This window comes from Taudactylus pleione, unplaced genomic scaffold, assembly GCF_031769625.1.
Source record: "Taudactylus pleione unplaced genomic scaffold, aTauple2 ptg000662l, whole genome shotgun sequence".
Lineage (NCBI taxonomy): Eukaryota > Metazoa > Chordata > Amphibia > Anura > Myobatrachidae > Taudactylus > Taudactylus pleione.
In genome coordinates this window covers 3,601,756-3,618,809 of record NW_028285064.1, presented here as the reverse complement: position 1 = coordinate 3,618,809, position 17,054 = coordinate 3,601,756, and the positions used below count along the sequence as shown (strand labels likewise).

Sequence of the window (17,054 nt, the reverse complement as noted above, 5' to 3'; positions counted from 1 at the left end):
TACTAGGTGTATCTGTAGTAGTAGGTGTATCTGTAGTACTAGGTGTATCTGTATTACTAGGTGTATATGTAGTACTAGGTGTATCTGTAGTACTAGTTGTATCTGTAGTACTAGGTGTATCTGTAGTAGTAGGTGTATCTGTAGTACTAGGTGTATCTGTATTACTAGGTGTATATGTAGTACTAGATGTATCTGTAGTACTAAGTGTATCTGTATTACTAGGTATATCTGTAGTACTAGGTATATCTGTAGTGCTAAGTATATCTGTAGTACTAGGTATATCTGTAGTACTAGGTATATCTGTAGTGCTAAGTATATCTGTAGTACTAGGTGTATCTGTAGTACTAGGTATATCTGTAGTGCTAAGTATATCTGTAGTACTAGGTATATCTGTAGTGCTAAGTATATCTGTAATACTAGGTATATCTGTAGTGCTAAGTATATCTGTAGTGCTAAGTATATCTGTAGTACTAGGTATATCTGTAATACTAGGTATATCTGTAGTACTAGGTATATCTGTAGTGCTAAGTATATCTGTAGTACTAGGTGTATCTGTAGTACTAGGTATATCTGTAGTACTAGGTGTATCTGTAGTACTAGGTATATCTGTAGTGCTAAGTATATCTGTAGTACTAGGTATATCTGTAGTACTAGGTATACCTGTAGTGCTAAGTATATCTGTAGTACTAGGTGTATCTGTAGTACTAGGTATATCTGTAGTACTAGGTATACCTGTAGTGCTAAGTATATCTGTAGTACTAGTTGTATCTGTAGTACTAAGTATATCTGTATTACTAGGTGTATATGTAGTACTAGGTGTATCTGTAGTACTAAGTGTATCTGTATTACTAGGTATATCTGTAGTACTAGGTGTATCTGTAGTGCTAAGTATATCTGTAGTATTAGGTGTATCTGTAATGCCGACAGCAGCATCCGATGGATGAAGATTCCGACGGGGCGGTGAGTACCCTAACCCCTCCACGCACCCTAAACCTAACCCTCCCCAGGGTGCTTAACCCTAACCGCCCCCGGTGGTGCCTAACCCCACCTTCCCGTAGCCTAACCCTCCCCGGGGTGTGCCTAACTTTAATCTCCCCCCGGGGATCCCTAAACCTAACCTCTCCCACCCCCACCCACACGCAGCTAACATGCCTTGCTTATCTTCGTTTGGGATGGCGACTGTCAGGATTTTGGCTCCTGGCTAAAGATAGGTGTCGGGATTTCAACGCCTATCTTTAAATTAACTACATCCCTTTTTTATATTTTCTTTATTATCACACACTAAGGGCCACATTCAGAGCTGGATGCAGCAGCGATGTCCGATGCAAGCGCACAATGTTTTATTTCTGCTTATCCGTCCGAGTCGCACCGCGCACATATCACGTTGGTTACAGTGGGGTGTCGCGGCCAGCGACTGCGTCTGTTTCTGCAGTTGCACTGATTTTGGCATGTTCAGAGCCGGGTGCTGAACGGGGTGCAGCCCGTCCCCCCTGTCAGTATAGCTCTGTCTGGTGCAGTGTTTGCAGATTCTGCCCATACTACAGATGTTTAATCGGGTTCAGGATATTTTCCGCTGTGTTCTCTAGCCATGGTAACCAGGCAATTTACCTTCTTAGCCAATTAAGCAGTGTGTCATCGTCTCTGTCTATATGACTCTTTTACTAATAAAAGATTAAAAACAGGTATATTATTATTTTCCAGGCTGTCGGCTCTGTGATTTCCTTGTTTCTTTTTTCTGGTCGGTTTCGTTCTAGACTCGAATTTTACACCTGTGGCTACAAAAGTACTTTTTAAATAAAGCTTAAGACTTGTCTTCTTACCCTAATAGAAACTGAGTGGACCCTTATTGGCATGCGTGCAGCAGGGGGCAGCACCGTTGTCAGGGCAGTGCTGGGCGCTGCACATTCAATACATTCCCAGCATGAAGAGCAGAGCTGCTGATTGTACCAGTAATGACCCATTCAGATGCATGTAAATAGGCTGCTTAGCTTGTGTGCTGCATTACAATGGAGCCGGGTTAAGAAATAAACGTGGCTTCTGCATGAATGAATATTTCAGGATGGACTCAAGCAGATGGTGTTCTCAGCTGTATTCTGGCTCTGGAAGGGTTAACGGGGGAAGGTGGGATGGTGCCATTTGGCTGTTCCCCAGTAGTTGTTAGTAAGCACACCTGGGAATGATGTCACACAGGAGCCAGACACAAACCAGTCTCGTCCCAGACAACTGGTTCAGCAGCATTAGTGTATTAATCACCATATTGCCAGTGCGGGGGGGGGGGACACGGAAGCATAATTACTCCACTGTCCTACAAATCAGATTTTATTACACAACTTAATTACTAAATGTGTCTCTACACATTAGTCTCCGATTAAAAAAAAGACATTTAAATGATATCCAGTCACATGGTCAAAATTTGCCATGTCGGCAACACGATGCCGACACTAGAATGCCAACATGGTTCAATGTGTCGGCTGAATACAGATCAACATCCTCAGAATGTCGACATGTGAAATGTCAACATTTTCAGAATGTCGATGGTAAGGCGCCACCAGGAGGGTTAGGATGTGGGGGATAGTTTAGGGTTAGGCTTTTATTTTAGGGGGGTTATGATAATGCACCACGGAGAAGGTTAGGGATAGGCCGGGTATAGTTACTGGAATTCTGGCACATCACACCGCCGGTCGACATTCTATTGTGTCGACATGTCGTGAATATAAGTATGAATGTCAACATTGTCATTATCAACATTCTAGGCATTCTCCTGTCGACATAATGCATGTCGACTAGAGAACTGTCCGACTAACATACCACACCCCTGTTTACAAGGTTAAAACACATTTCACATTCAAGACAGTAAAGATTTTACAAGCATGTGTTTTCCACAGACCTGTAGAATGTTTGGATAGTCACAGATTATTCACTAGTACAAAATAAATTCCTTTGCATAACATCAGATTGTTTGGTATTGGTTGGAAATTACCAAACAATTGCAGCTTTCAAATGTGTTTATGAGTTTATTGTAGAGTTCTAAGGTTGTGAAGCTTCTGTTATCCATAATATGTAATATATTCGGAATCTGTATCTTTAGAGATATATGAATACCCCAAAATTTGATTTCTCCAAGCCAAGTGTATAGTTTCTTGGTCACATGACTGAAACCCCCAATAAGTCAGGACCCTGGTCAGTATTAAAGGGTCTGGCTTATGACATGTCTGTGATTGTTGCTCTTATTTTTATTGTGGCTATTTATTTATATGGCGTGACAAAGTGTCTAGCGCAGTACAGGTAAAATCACAATGAAACACTAAAAAAATACAATATTTTCAAAATAATAGTACAGGGGGAAAAAAGCAAACAGTGATATGATAAGAATAGTATTTAATGGCTCAGTACCCGGGGAGGGCAGGTAGGATCAGACCTGCTGACTGTGAGTGAGTGAGTGGGGGTGTATTATGGGCCTGATTCAGCAAGGATCGCAGTTGCTAAAATGCACGCAATCGGCGATTGTTGCGTTCTGTGCATGTGCGAACTAGCCACTGCGATCGGAAATTCAGTGACTACGCAAACCCATCGCAGAGTGATTGACAGGAAGTGCCGTTTGTGGGTGGTGACGGGGGGTGGTCCGCAAAACGCAGGCGTGCCAGGGCGTTTGAATGTCGTTGCAGGGGCGTGCATATATTATCCACTGCGATGCCGTACGTAGCCTGAGGCCTCATGGCGTGTGATGAAGTTAGCAATTTCTGAGTAAGTTGAGAGTTTGTGCAAGTGTGCGTGAGGCTGCGATGGCACTCGATGTTACCGATGTTTCGCAGTCTTGCTAAACATTACGGATGTGTGTAATGTAACTAGAAATATGAGTAACCCGCCGGGCGATAACAGGCTCCACTAGACAAACGTTCTCCAACATGGGCAAACACTGGGCCAATCTCTGACTCTGTATCAGTGCATTCCAACCACAGTCAACAAGTACCCCAACATTTCATGTTTTCTAGGTTTTTTAATCTTGCACAAGTAGTTTCATCTATTTTGCTGGGTCAGCAATTATCGCACCTATTTCAACAGACACAAATCCTGAAAACATGACCTGTTGGGATGTTTGAGGATTGGAGTTGAAAAGCACAGCTCTATATATGTTCTATAATGCAGGTTAGTGCATTATCTCTCTTTAATTAGTCCTAGTGTTTTCTGGGGGACCCTGCAGAACAGAACCAAACGTATAGGTACCCTAGAACTGGTTGACCCCAGTAAGCCAGCTGCAAGCCTTTGCAGATGAGAAGTCCTGTGTTATATATCCACTACCGTAACACCCATCCCGCTGCAGTGGGCGTTGCTATTACAATAAGGGGTGTGGCTAGACTACCATGGGTGCACTTCTAGTATCTAGCAAGGTCTGCCAGCCACTCATCATCACCTATCTTCCCTTAAGTGTCACACATCCTGAGGGTCCCAGGAACTGCATACTGAAACAGTTTTCCCAGTGCTCCAACCTTTATGTGAAATGGGTCCTGGGTTATTTGACTGGTTACTGCAGCTTCACATTGATCCATGCGGCCACACATATAGGGGTCTATTTACTAAGCAGTGTTAGGAGACAGAGTGAAAAGTGATAAGGTGCCAGCCAATCAGCTCCCAACTGTCATTTTTCAAACACAGCCTGTGACATGGCAGCTGGGAGCTGATTGGCTGGCACCTTATCACTTTTCACTCTGTCTCCTAATACTGCTTAGTAAATAGACCCCCATAGTGTCACACACCTATAGGCGGTATGCTCACCTTTGGCCTCTACACATAGTGAAACGCATGTGCCCAGCTCAAGCAAAAAAAAAATACATAAAGAGCATTAAGATGGGGGCCCCATGCAGACCCCCCTCAAATGCCACCAGTCCTGAGCAGACCTAACCAGGCAATTTTGAGAGATCTCATTAGATTCTATGTTATATATTTAGTGTGTCGGCAGTTTCTCTATAACCTTTTCAATATGCAAGTTTTCCCGAGCCCCTGTCCCCCGGAGCACTATGCGATATCTGATTTATATATGGCTTCACAGGCACTATACATACATGTACACCATGGAGGAATTTCTGCAAACACCTGTGCTAGTGTCTCATGAACATATCTTCCTGTGCACCTACTACGGGGCCCTATATGAGGCGATAAGGCAGGTTTTCTGTAGCTGCAGTGTTAAGGGGGAACTTACCGTTTTGCCATCCAATGGGCTTTTTCGATCCCTAATAGGCTGTAATATGTAATAATATATCACCGTTCTGTACTATAGGGCTGAATAACTTACAGCTACATTTACATGCAGGGCCGTAACTTGGGGTATGCAAGTGGTGCCATAACCCAGGGAGCAGGCTGGAGGCGGCAACATCGCTGCCCAGCGGCCCCTGCATCTGGCTAGCTAGTATCGCTTCTGTGTTCCTTTGGACGCTCCGGATACGCACCCTGCAGCCTGTACAGTGCCGTACTTCCCGATGCCGTACCCTAGACATCAATGCAAATCTCTGCAGACTGCGCAGCCTGTAAAATCACACTGTCTGCAGTCATTACATAGACACCATAATGCCGACATGTTCAAAATGGGACAGCTACATCATGTCGACATCCAGTGTCAACATCCAATTTTACCTTATCCCCAGCCCCTAACCATAACAGCAGCCCCCAACTTATACAACTTCATATGTCAACATTTTAACTTTGTGGACATTTTGATTGTGGGCCTGATTCATACACGGACGCTAATGCCGCTGCTGCGTCTGTGTACGCGGTGGATGTGTGAAAGTATGCAAATGTCGTAGATTCCTAGATTTGTATTAAGGCGCCCACTGGCGGCTTCGCAAATCCTAGTGTCTGTGTACCGGGACGCAGCGTTGGATGCAGATCCTTTCACAATCAGCCCTATGGGCTCGCAGAATGGCCGTGGGATGCCGGAGCCATGTTTTCTGCCTACGGGAACGCAGTCTGCGACACACCAACTGCCACTCATGTTACCTTGCCAAAACGCTCACTGACTGTAAATCACACTGCGGGAAAATAGTCACTGCGACCACCGACGGTAACGTGCCTTGATGCATGCGCAGTGCAACGCAGACGCACGGGCATTTTACCGTTCACCGGCTTAAACAAGGGCATGGCGTCCATCTCTAAATCCGGCCCTGTATCAACATTTTGCAGGGATCGATAATTTAACCATGTCAACAGTATGGCGTCGATCTTTTGACTGTGATTATCAGCCAGCTGACTACATCCCCAAAAGAGACGCATGTTACCCTCTTTAAGTTTATAAGCGGTTGGCACATTTTTGCTGCTATAATCAGCTATACATTTGGGCATTTGAAATATAACGTCTGCTAATAGGACATCCTGTCCTAACAGGTTCCAGTCATTATTAGCACAATCTGTCAGTTGTGCGTCCCCAGGAGAGCTGGAATTAGTTTTATGGAGTTGGGAAAAAGTTCTTATCAGGGACTGTTCACGGCATGGGCTGATCGGCTTTTGTGCGGTTCTGAAAAGGTGGAATGCGCTCTCCCCGCCAGCGCCCAGGGCCTACACTACTCTGGTCTGGCAGTGTCACGTTTTAACCCTGCCTAGGTCAGGAAAGGAATTATCTTCCATTGTTTCTGCTGTCAGACCATAAATCTCTTCCATAGAGGAATGTGATCATGGGGGGTGTTATCTCCAGTACTATTGTAACATGTCACAGCAAATTTCTTTTTATATGTTTCTTTATTGCAGCATGACAATGTATATTATGCTATACAATTTAAGGGCCCCATACATCGGCGACGGATTGCCGCGATCCTGCGATGATGCAACCCGGCATCGCAGGATTGCAGAAATCCAACATGTTGGATTTTCTCGAATTGATGATCGCGATCAAAAAATTATCGTGATTGTCTAATCGGGGACATTTAATATGTAAAATTTCAGCGTTCCTGTGATGGATCGCTGAACATCGATGGTGGGCAGTCGGCGTTTCCACCCGGAAGATCGGCATTTCCGTTCGCATTACTACATCGTGACAATCCGTCGCAGATGTATGGGCACCTTTAGTTGGGTGGAAGTGGAAACAATATGATCGGACTCTGCAAAACACATCTTAAATTACAGCACAAATAAGTGATAGTGTAATATGTAATATTTTTTTGCTAGACATTCAGCTACATATAAATAATAATATAAATAAGAAATTATGATTATTGGTGAAAAACAATTTCCCTCTGGCAGGGCGGGACTGGCCATCGGGCACTTCTGGCATATGCCAGAAGGGCCGATGGCTTAAGGACCGGCTCGAGGAGGGGGGTAGGAAGAGTCCCTCGCCCTCCACCCCACGGCTCCGGAATCACTGTAATATCTCAGAGACAGAAGGGGTGGAGGCATGGATGGGCCGGCGGTTGCTGTGCTGGGCCGGGGAAAAGTCGGGGGCGTGCCGCGAGGCCAGCACCCATGGCTCGCGGCAAGCCTCTCTAAATGTAACCACGCCCCCCTTCACACGCAAGTGCAGGGCAGACTGCCAGGGTTGAAATACAGCCCCAGTCCGTCCCTGTCCTCTGGGGTATATAGTCATAAAATCGACATGGTCTGAATATGTCCACATGGAAGAGTGGACAAGCCTCCTGGAGCTGGCCGCTACCCGTCTGCACCCCCTGCAGCCGCGTACCCAGGGCCGTCAAGAGCCGGCCTGGGGGAGGGGGCGTGACATAATTGCGGGAGGCGTGGCCACGTCCCCTTAAAAAAGAAAAAGGAAAAAAATCCTAGCTGTGTGGCACTGTACGCTGGGGAAGGGACGCTGTGAGTCCCTTGGCCCAGTGCTAATCCAGGGGGCGAGGGCGTATCGCTCCCCCTCCACAGGCAGAGGAGGCTGCTGCAGCTGCTGTGCAGCAGCGAGCAGTGTCCCACTGCAGCCCAGTACACAGCAGTGTGTGCTGGAATGCTGAGAGGTAAGAGGGAAGGGGGGCGGCGTTAGACCCAGGCCCCTCCAACAAGCCCGGGTAATTAGAAATTAAAAATCAATGGTTCGCGGGCGATGTCATATAGTTTTGCCATCGATGGCAGATAACCAATGGTTCTTCACCATCGATGGATGAGTGGGAGCCGATAGTAATATTTTTTTTTAGAACAGAACTTAGCCCCGCCCCCATTTTTTATTGGCCTGCGGCCCACCGTGCCCGCATTGGAGTTGCCAATCGAGGGGGTTGCAAACCATCGATGGTTATCCATATATGTTTTTTTTCTGCCATCAATGGTAATTACCAATGGGCCCTCCCTATTACCAAGCACAAGTGGGTGGACTCAGAAAAAGGAGTTTTGTCTGATCTGGGTGTGGGTCGTGGGAGGGGCTTATTTTGATCCAATTTATACAATTTTTAAATTTTTATTTTTGTTAAATATCGGAAGGGATGTAACAGTCCCCACAGATTCCCAGTTACTTTCTCAGATATGAAGTCAAGAAACTCTATTGCTTCCGGTATTGGTCATTTCTCAGTACATGGGGCCTGATTCAGAGCCGGACGCTATTTGCGCTCGCTCGTTCAGAAAAAAGGGGTGGCTATTCAAATGAACCGTTCGCTCTTTGCGGTCTGTTCACGCCTCTAGGTCTGAACGAGCATACATGCGGTCGTTTTTTGGAAAACTACGCCCCCTGGCCCCTCGCATCCTACGTCATGTCCGCTATTTATTAGATTTATCGAGTACATCGACCAGCGTATGAACTGCTCGCTATTCTTGTGGTTGTTTTTTCCTACCGCAATCTTGCGAGCAGTTCTGACTATAAAATAACTTAGTGACGTGGTCAATGACGCTGCTGTATTAATTATGCACACCCATAAAATGCCCGTTTTGACCTTTAAGCACGCCTGCGTTCGGATCTCCACTCCCCGTTTTCAAGCACCTTCCCCTGTTACCACCCACATACGCCTCCTCCTGTCACTCAAAATAGCAGGCATTCGCTATTTAGCGAACAAACGATTTTCGGCCGCACTGACTGGTTCGTGCATGCGTATTACGATCCGTACGCATGCGCAGTTGTGCAAACATCGCTCGGAACGAACGAGCGGCCGCTTACGAGCGGCTCTGAATCAGGCCCATGGTCCCTGCAGTGACTGACGCACCATAGCAGGTCGGTAGCGTTTGGGCGAAGGAGGTAAATATGAAAGTGCTATTTTCAGCTGATTGAACCCTGACCTTATGCAGTTCCCACTCTGTCACTGAGCAGTGTTAGGGAGTTACACCCCATGACGTCATCACACATGACAGATGATGATAATGTAGTCAGTCCACAAAACTTTACATCCAGCGCCGCCAGGATTCAGACAGTGGCCATAACCTGCCAGAGAATATAATCTGTAACGTTTCATGTAATTAACATAGCAATTACTCGTTTTTATGTCAGCGGACAAATATCTAGGTCACACATTTATCATCTCCGTGTCTCTAAATGAGTTTTCTCTGCCATCACCAACCAACGTCCTTTTATTCTCCAAGCAGCAGAGACTGAGATTGTCTCAATGTATGTATATATAGAATGTAAGCTCTGACGAGCAGGGCCCTCCTCCCTCGTGTGCTTTTCCTTCCCTCTGATACCATCATCTCCTCTCTGCCTACAGTGGCACCAAACCTTTGGGTTCTGTTGCTTATTTGGTACTCTGACTGCTGCAGAATTGTTTCTATAACCCTATATATTATATTATTATATTATATATTGTTTATATATAACCCTTGTTCGTTTCCTGCAATGTCATACACTGTAAGTCACTTGTTTTCTAGTTTTGTTCATACTGTGCCTGTTTATGTGCTCGGTAAGGCGCCGCGGACCCCTTTGTGGCACCATATAAATGAAGGATGATAATAATAATATAGTTATCTGTAACCTCATGAAATGAAGACCCAAGCATAAAGCCATGACCACCATAAAAAACACTTGCATCTACCCGCAATCCTGTCTCCTGTGCATCCTGTATCTTTCAAAAAATTCCAGAAGGCATAAAAACTCTGGGATTCTTGTGTTTTGCAGCCTCCAGATCGTGCCCGATCCAATGTTTCCCTTCTGCAGGAGGATTTGTATTGTCCCAGTCTTACGTGTTTCATGCTGTATTAAAGGAGAAATCTGCATTACAAATGGGGACGACCAGGCGAAAAAAAAAAAAAAAATACAGCTTTCCAGCCTGGGCATGAAGGAGTTAACATCTCCCCCCCCCCCCCCCAAAGTCAAACAAAAGCCATGATGATGAGTGAATGAGGAAGGCGTGCAAGCAGCTAAGCCAAGCCCCTGCTTGTAGGGCGGGTGAGATGGCCACAGTCTGCAGGAGAAGCAATAGCCGGAGAGTTGGTTCAGGTAAATCTAGCTCTCCTCCCCCTCCAGCCCCAGGGAGACAGCCACCAGGAGCTCCGCCAGTGCTAGGCACTGAGGTACAGCAGAAGCTCATGGATTACAGGTCACGTTCGGGATATCACTGAGGAACCAGCATCTCTCTTTGTGTTTCCCCTCTTTATTGCGGAGATCAAACATTGGAGGGTGTTGGTGCAAAGTGGCTGCGAGCGGAGCCTTCCCTGCGTGTGGAATAAAACATCCAGGGGAAAGGACTCATCCCGGAGCAGGTGCCGGAGGTCTATCCACCTCCTGGATTGGAGACGGCTCTTTCTCTCTCTCTCTCTCTCTGCCAGTCATTGAAAGGAATTGGAAGTGAGTTGGTGTGTATAAACCTCAGTCATCCCTGCTTTCTTCTCCGGTCTACGGTTGAAGTTGCCAGATTCAGTGCCCGTTGTATGTGTGTCTCATCTTCCTCAGTTATTATGGTGCACCTGTTCCCAGACTCCGGCCTGGCTCGGTTGCCCCCAGCTGCTGGGAAAAGAGGGTCTGTGGGATTTTCAAGTTTGAGAAAGCTACATGTATTGGGCTGTACTGGTATGGGATTATCCTTTTAGATTGTAAGCTCTCAGGAGCAGGGCCCTCTTCCCTCATGTGCTTGTCCTTTTCTCACTTCTAACATCATCACCTGCCTACAATGGCACCAAACCTTTGGGTTTGGCCGACCCCCTCTGCTTCTTATGACTGATTGCCGCAGCAGTGTTTATAAACCAAGTCTGTGTCCTGCAATGTTTTCCAGAGTAAGTCACTTTTTTTTCTTGTTCTGTTTCTATTTACTATGTAAGGCGCTGCAGACCCCTTGAGGCGCCCTATAAATAAAGGTGATAATAATAAAGCAGATTGTTGGAGAACTATTTAGAGCGATTAGGTTTACAGTTTGAGTCGACACCGTTTTGCTGAGACCTATATCTGTGCGGGGGGCTACCTGCTTGCTCGGATCCCTCTCGCCTGTGATCTGCAGATTTCCCCACCGGCGAGGGGTGGGTTACATAGGAACTCAATGATTGGAACTTCTTGCTGCTCTTTGATTCACAAGCTAGACTAAGAAGACCCAATAAAGCCTCCTGGCTCTGCGTGCCAAGCTAATTGTATACCCTTGTGATGCTGCAGTTTGTGTTTATGGCTGGGAATGGGGCCAGCAGTACAATATTAGTCTATTTCCCAGGCTCAGTGGAGGGTGTCTGTATTCCTGAGCAGTGAGGGAGGGCGGGGTGCGCCGGAAAGGGTTAACATTGCCATTGTGCTAGGCGTTGGTGCCTTATTGTAAGTAGCAGTGTAGGTGTATGGGAGACCGCTTATCAGTATTGTAGAAGCCCAGGATCTTGTAAACTATTACTACTTTTGGTTTTGTTTGTTTTCCTGGAGTTAGTGCAAATATTTGTCCATCTTGGATGATCTAGAGTCTGCTCTCTCTCAGGTGGTTATTGCAGCAGTCGGGGTTTAGCTTTAGGACGCTGGTCAGGGTGACTCTGCAGGGAGTGTACCACCTGCACATTGTGGGATACATAGCGATAACTACATCACTCCTGTCTCAGAGCTGATAGTGTGTCCCGGAATAGAGTGCTACATATACAGACATCTGTCTTCTTGTATTTCCTGCGCTGTGGGTATATGTTATTGTAAACTTTTCGTATACATGATTTAACGTATTCTATGAAAATAAACTCTTGAGAGCGAGATAATTTTGTAGGAATGGGAGGAAGTTTTGTGCCTCCTAGGAGAACTCCTCCTGGATGGCTAATTCCTCCCCATGATCTGACAGCCTTCACTTATTTAAATCCCTGGGTTCATTTCGCTGACATTAATTGCCCAATAGTTGTGTTGTTTTGTTTATTTATTTTAAATACGTTTTCTGTTTATGACACATTTCCTTGCTACAAAACATGTTTGGACATTGTTGAAACAAATGCACCATCAATATAGTAAGTTATATTAACAAAGGAGCCTGGCTCTGCAGCTGTCTGCGCTCCCAGCCACCTGTTCTTAATGTGTCCCCACCTGCGATTCGGGTTTCTTTGCTCAGTGTAAGATGTGAGCAGTCTGCAGCCACGATGGCAGCTTGTAAATAAGAGTTCAGGGTAATACAGCTGGTTTGGGTAATGGGCTTGTGTGGAACACCCAGGCCTCATGTCAATATTTACCCGTCTACCAGCAACTTGCGTCTCTAAACTGCTTTACTCTGTACAATCAAATGTCTCTGGTAAGTAAACTGGGTCCTGCAGAAGCTCAATATTTACTTGCATACAAGATCCATCCATAGTGAGGGCTATCGGCTCCCGGCCATTCTCCCAAACCAGGTCCCCTTCCGCCACAATAATCTTTGTTGTTATGAACTTGTGTGCGCCTACAACTTGGAATGCTAGCTCTGCGGCGCAGGTACCGGTTGCGTCTGCTGACACAAGTTTCCTACTGTAAAGTATTTATAGGTTACTGGTGTCACTGGGATGTGTCCGTTTGTTGTCGTTTTGAGATGTCAACATTACAGAGGAATATTGCTGGCTCCGCCAAGAACCACAGGGATCCAGTTATACTGTGTAATAGACTGTAATTTAATGATTATATCTGCAGTATTTGTACACATCGCAGACAGGACCATTGGACTATGTAGATCTTAATGACTATTTCCTGCCGCTGTAAGTAAGCGCTTAGTCTTCCATAAGGATACTACGACCTGGTTCTAGACCTGTTGTTAAAAATTAATATTTAAAAAAAAAATGCTCTTAGGTATTGTTTTTCGTTTAGTTTTTTTTATTTGGGTTTTTATTAGTATTCTAGTGAGAGGTGTATTAGGAGAATATCTGGAGCATCAGAGCGCCTCGCATACGCTAAAAAGCCAAAACGACCGTCTCCACGTACCCATAAAACGCGTACAATTATGCTAAAACTGAAAGTGATTTGTTATAGAAATGTGTTGGCTTTTTTGGAGGATTTTTTTTTTAATCATACTTTGGAATGTGAAATGACCACTAGGGGCAGTAATAATCCTGTCTTTGATTTTAATTTGGTTTTATTGAGAAAGTGTGCTACTATCTAGTCACCGTGTATAAATACATACCAAAAACACTGGTACTAATGATTTTTACTGTCAGACTCTCCACATCTCTACAAAACTTCAAACGGGCTCTCAAGACCCACTTCCTCATCAAAGCCATCCAGCTCTCATCCTAAGGGTGCATACACACCAGGACGATATCGGCACAACAAATCGTGTATATCACCAAGTGTGTGTGCACTATTGCGCGCTCCCGCTGGTCGCATGCTTTATCATGTGATTGGCTGTGCAGCGCAGCCAGATATCACATGCGGTGCCATGCATATTAATGAAGGGCGGAACAAGTAATCGTTCCATCGTTCATTAAATTGTGCAATGTGTACCGGCAATCATGCAACATCCACGGTGAAGGCAAATCGCCCTGAACATCGGCACAATTGCCGGTCGTTTAGGTGTGTTTCCAGCCTAGCCCTCAGTCCCATGCCTCCTTCCTCATTGTCTACCTCATCTGTGTCACCCCTATCGGTCTTTCCCCTCCCCTTTAGATTGTAAGCTCTCACAAGCAGGGTCCTCTTCCCTCATGTGCTTATCTTCCCTGATTTGTACGATCGTATAATCCCTACAACAGCCCATAACCTTTGGATGCTGCCACCCTTTTGCTTACTTGAGTGTTATGATCGGTGTTATGGTGGAATGTTTATAAACCATGTCCTTGTCCTGCCATGTTTTGTACTGTAGGTCGCTGTTTTCTTGTTTTGCTCACTTGTAAGGTGCTGCAGAACCCTTGTGGCACCATAAAAATAAGTGTAGATTTCCCAGTAAAGTTCTACTGAAAACTATTCCTGTGGATTGCTATATGAACTTTCCTTTTTCGATTGCTATGGAGGCTCCCATGTTTTAAAATTCCATGTCCCAGTTGTCCCACTGCTCGTTTTGTACACTGCATGCTATTTCAGGATTTGCCCTGATTTGTTGTACATATACCTTTTAATATTCAAAGATTTGAAATGCAATATGGTTACAAATGCAGAGTTCGTGTTGTGTTGTGTTGTCTTGATTCTGGAATCTGCTGAATCGTTAATATTTTTAGCAAAATGTTTAGTTCTGCTTAATACCTGGCATCCAAATAATCCGAGATCTATTTTCTCTGTAATGTGACACACAAGGCATTTTTCTGAATCCTAAAATATGTATTTTGGGGCATCCATAGTATCAGTATATCCGCCAAGACCATACTGCACCAACTGGTATTCAGATATTGCCATCTGTTCGGCATCGACCAATCAGAAGTCTGCTTTCATGAGTCTTGCACATAACTTTTACCTAATTGGACAAATCGCCTACAGTGAATTCAGTGCTGTGTAGAAGCTCTGTTTGGTTTTTTTTTTCACAGACAAACTTGCATGTCACAAAAAGATGTCAAAGAAAACCTAATATCCTGTGCACTGAGTGGTGGCCATTAATTAAAGGCTTCCCACATTTAGAATCACATTTCCATAGGAAACGAGGGGTCGGGACACTTTACTGTAAAAATCAGAGGGTAAATATCACTACATTTAGCAGTCAATAGCAGGAGGTTCCTAAAGACAGTTACTGTATGGTCTGCTAAGCACTATGTACTCTGGATTGATTTGCAGGCATTCAGGGCTCCAGTTATTAACAGATCTTTACAGACACTTTTCTTTTATTTCAGAGGATTTGCAGTGTGCCATGTACAGTATATGAGAGGGTTGCTGGATTTTACTCTCTATATATAGTAGGAATACAAGTAAGTAGCAACAGGCATTATATGTGCATACAAAGATTCAATAAACCAAGGATGGTGATTAGTATGTCTAGTTTGGGGACTATTCCTTATATAAATGATCTGTTAAAGTGCATCCATTTTCCCATGTACAGCAGAAGCAGATCATTAGTGGCGGAACCGAATGTTTTTCAGAATGCAGCCTGTTACTTTATCAGGAATTAGTGGCACCAGGTACCTCACGCCTCGCCTGTGATTTCTATTGAACCAATAAAGTGAAGATTGAGTGTCAAAATCTCTGCAAATTATCGGTATACGAATTAGAGTGCGCTGTGTTACGCGGGATCTGAGGCATTATACAGGGCTGTAGATTAATACACGGTTTCTGTACCTGATTCAATGTGTTATTAATCCATGGGAATATATGTATTCCTTACAGAACAGCTACAATTGGTGACACGTGTGCAAACACTTTGGTATCATAGGAGCTAGCAATCATTGGTCAACACTTAGGGGGGAATTAAATTGTTTTATCGCGCCCGTAAGTATTGGGCACCAAGGGGATGATGATCAATTGTTTATTCTAATGGGCATGTGTGTTGTGGGAACCCATTACTTGTCACACCCAAATGCATCAGGTTTAGACGTGCAAAGTAATGGGCGCGCTGCTCAAAGGGCAGTTTGGGCGCCCAAAAGCCTGACTTTGGGTGGATTTCTGCTCGCCACTTCATGGGGATGCGAGCAGGGATTATAGGTGCCCGCGGCTTTTGCGCCCATTAGCATAAACAATTGAATAGCTCCTGTCACTTTAGACGGGAGCTGCAGGCTGTGCGATTCAATTCTACCCTAGTGGCGCTGCAGAACACTGGTGGCGCCATATAAATAAAGGATAATAAAAATAATACCCTTCGTGTTCTACAGAATGATTCAAGTGTACTAACATATTTCTGCTCTATATATTTCCTCCTAGTACTCCGTTGCTACTTTTGCAACCGACACTCAGGAAAGTGCATTTCATTTTCAGATGCACGGTAATGAGTTGATGGGGGTTCTTGGCATAGTCTTCGGCAGAGTAATGGGCCTGAGGTGGCAGTGCCTATGTTGGGCATTGTAGTACAGCTTCTTGCATGAATCAGTATGATTAATGCCTGTTCCTGCTATACACAGTATTTCCATAACATCCATGAAAGTTGTGTTGAAAACTTTGGTGAGAAGTAGAAGAAAATGTTGTGTAATAAATAGAGTTAACCTAAAAAGGTTCTAAATCCTGCCTAAAAATAAACATTTATCCTCATTTAGGGGCTGGGGTATTTATAAAAGCGGTTATAGGGCCTGATTCTGAGTTGTGCGAAAGTGGACACGTCTTGCGATTTACTGTAGACTGCGCATCGAAGCAGCAAACACTGTCTGCTCATGCATCACACGAACTGTCCACTGTGCGGTAGCAAAGATGTCTGCGCAACTTGGAACTTGAGCGGACTTAAGTTGGGTACATACTATACGATGTATCGTAGGATATGTCGTGAATTAGAACCTGTATCGTATGATACATCGTCACTAGGTGGATCAGAACTGTACACATTGTATAGTGTGTACGTCGATCTGTCATTCATCCCATCGTCCCATCCGTTGTCATGCACATCAGATGGGACGATGCAACGAATGACGCGGCGCTGCTACATGCAGCATGTAACGATACATCGCGCCGCCGTACGCCAGATCGTGCAGCTTGTCTGGGAAGTGCAAGGAATCGTTGCGGCGATCGTCAGGTCGCGCCATCGTATGGTGTGTACCCAGCTTTAATCTTCAGTGAAATGGGCATTTCTGGAGACAACTGGGTGGTTACCTTGCACAATTTGGCTGGAAAAGACCCTACGTGTCCTCTGCACACTGGAGACGGAGGCACTTTTGCTGGATAACTGGTGGGTGTGCTGGAAAGGGTTCTGCTTATT

The 17,054-nt window shown here is 45.0% G+C and overlaps 1 protein-coding gene across 14 annotated transcripts in view; it reads left to right on the top strand.

The window, feature by feature from the left end:
- LOC148478344 (receptor-type tyrosine-protein phosphatase F-like) overlaps positions 1-17,054 on the top strand; it is a 944,179-nt gene that overhangs the window by 659,352 nt on the left and 267,773 nt on the right. Inside the window, exon 1 of one of the 14 annotated variants that reach the window (XM_088455640.1) lies at positions 10,246-10,333. The exons of 11 other annotated variants lie outside the window; for them this stretch is intronic. The gene's annotated coding sequence lies outside the window, so the exon portion shown is untranslated. 2 more of the 14 variants (XM_088455639.1, XM_088455643.1) reach the window with 2 other exon arrangements.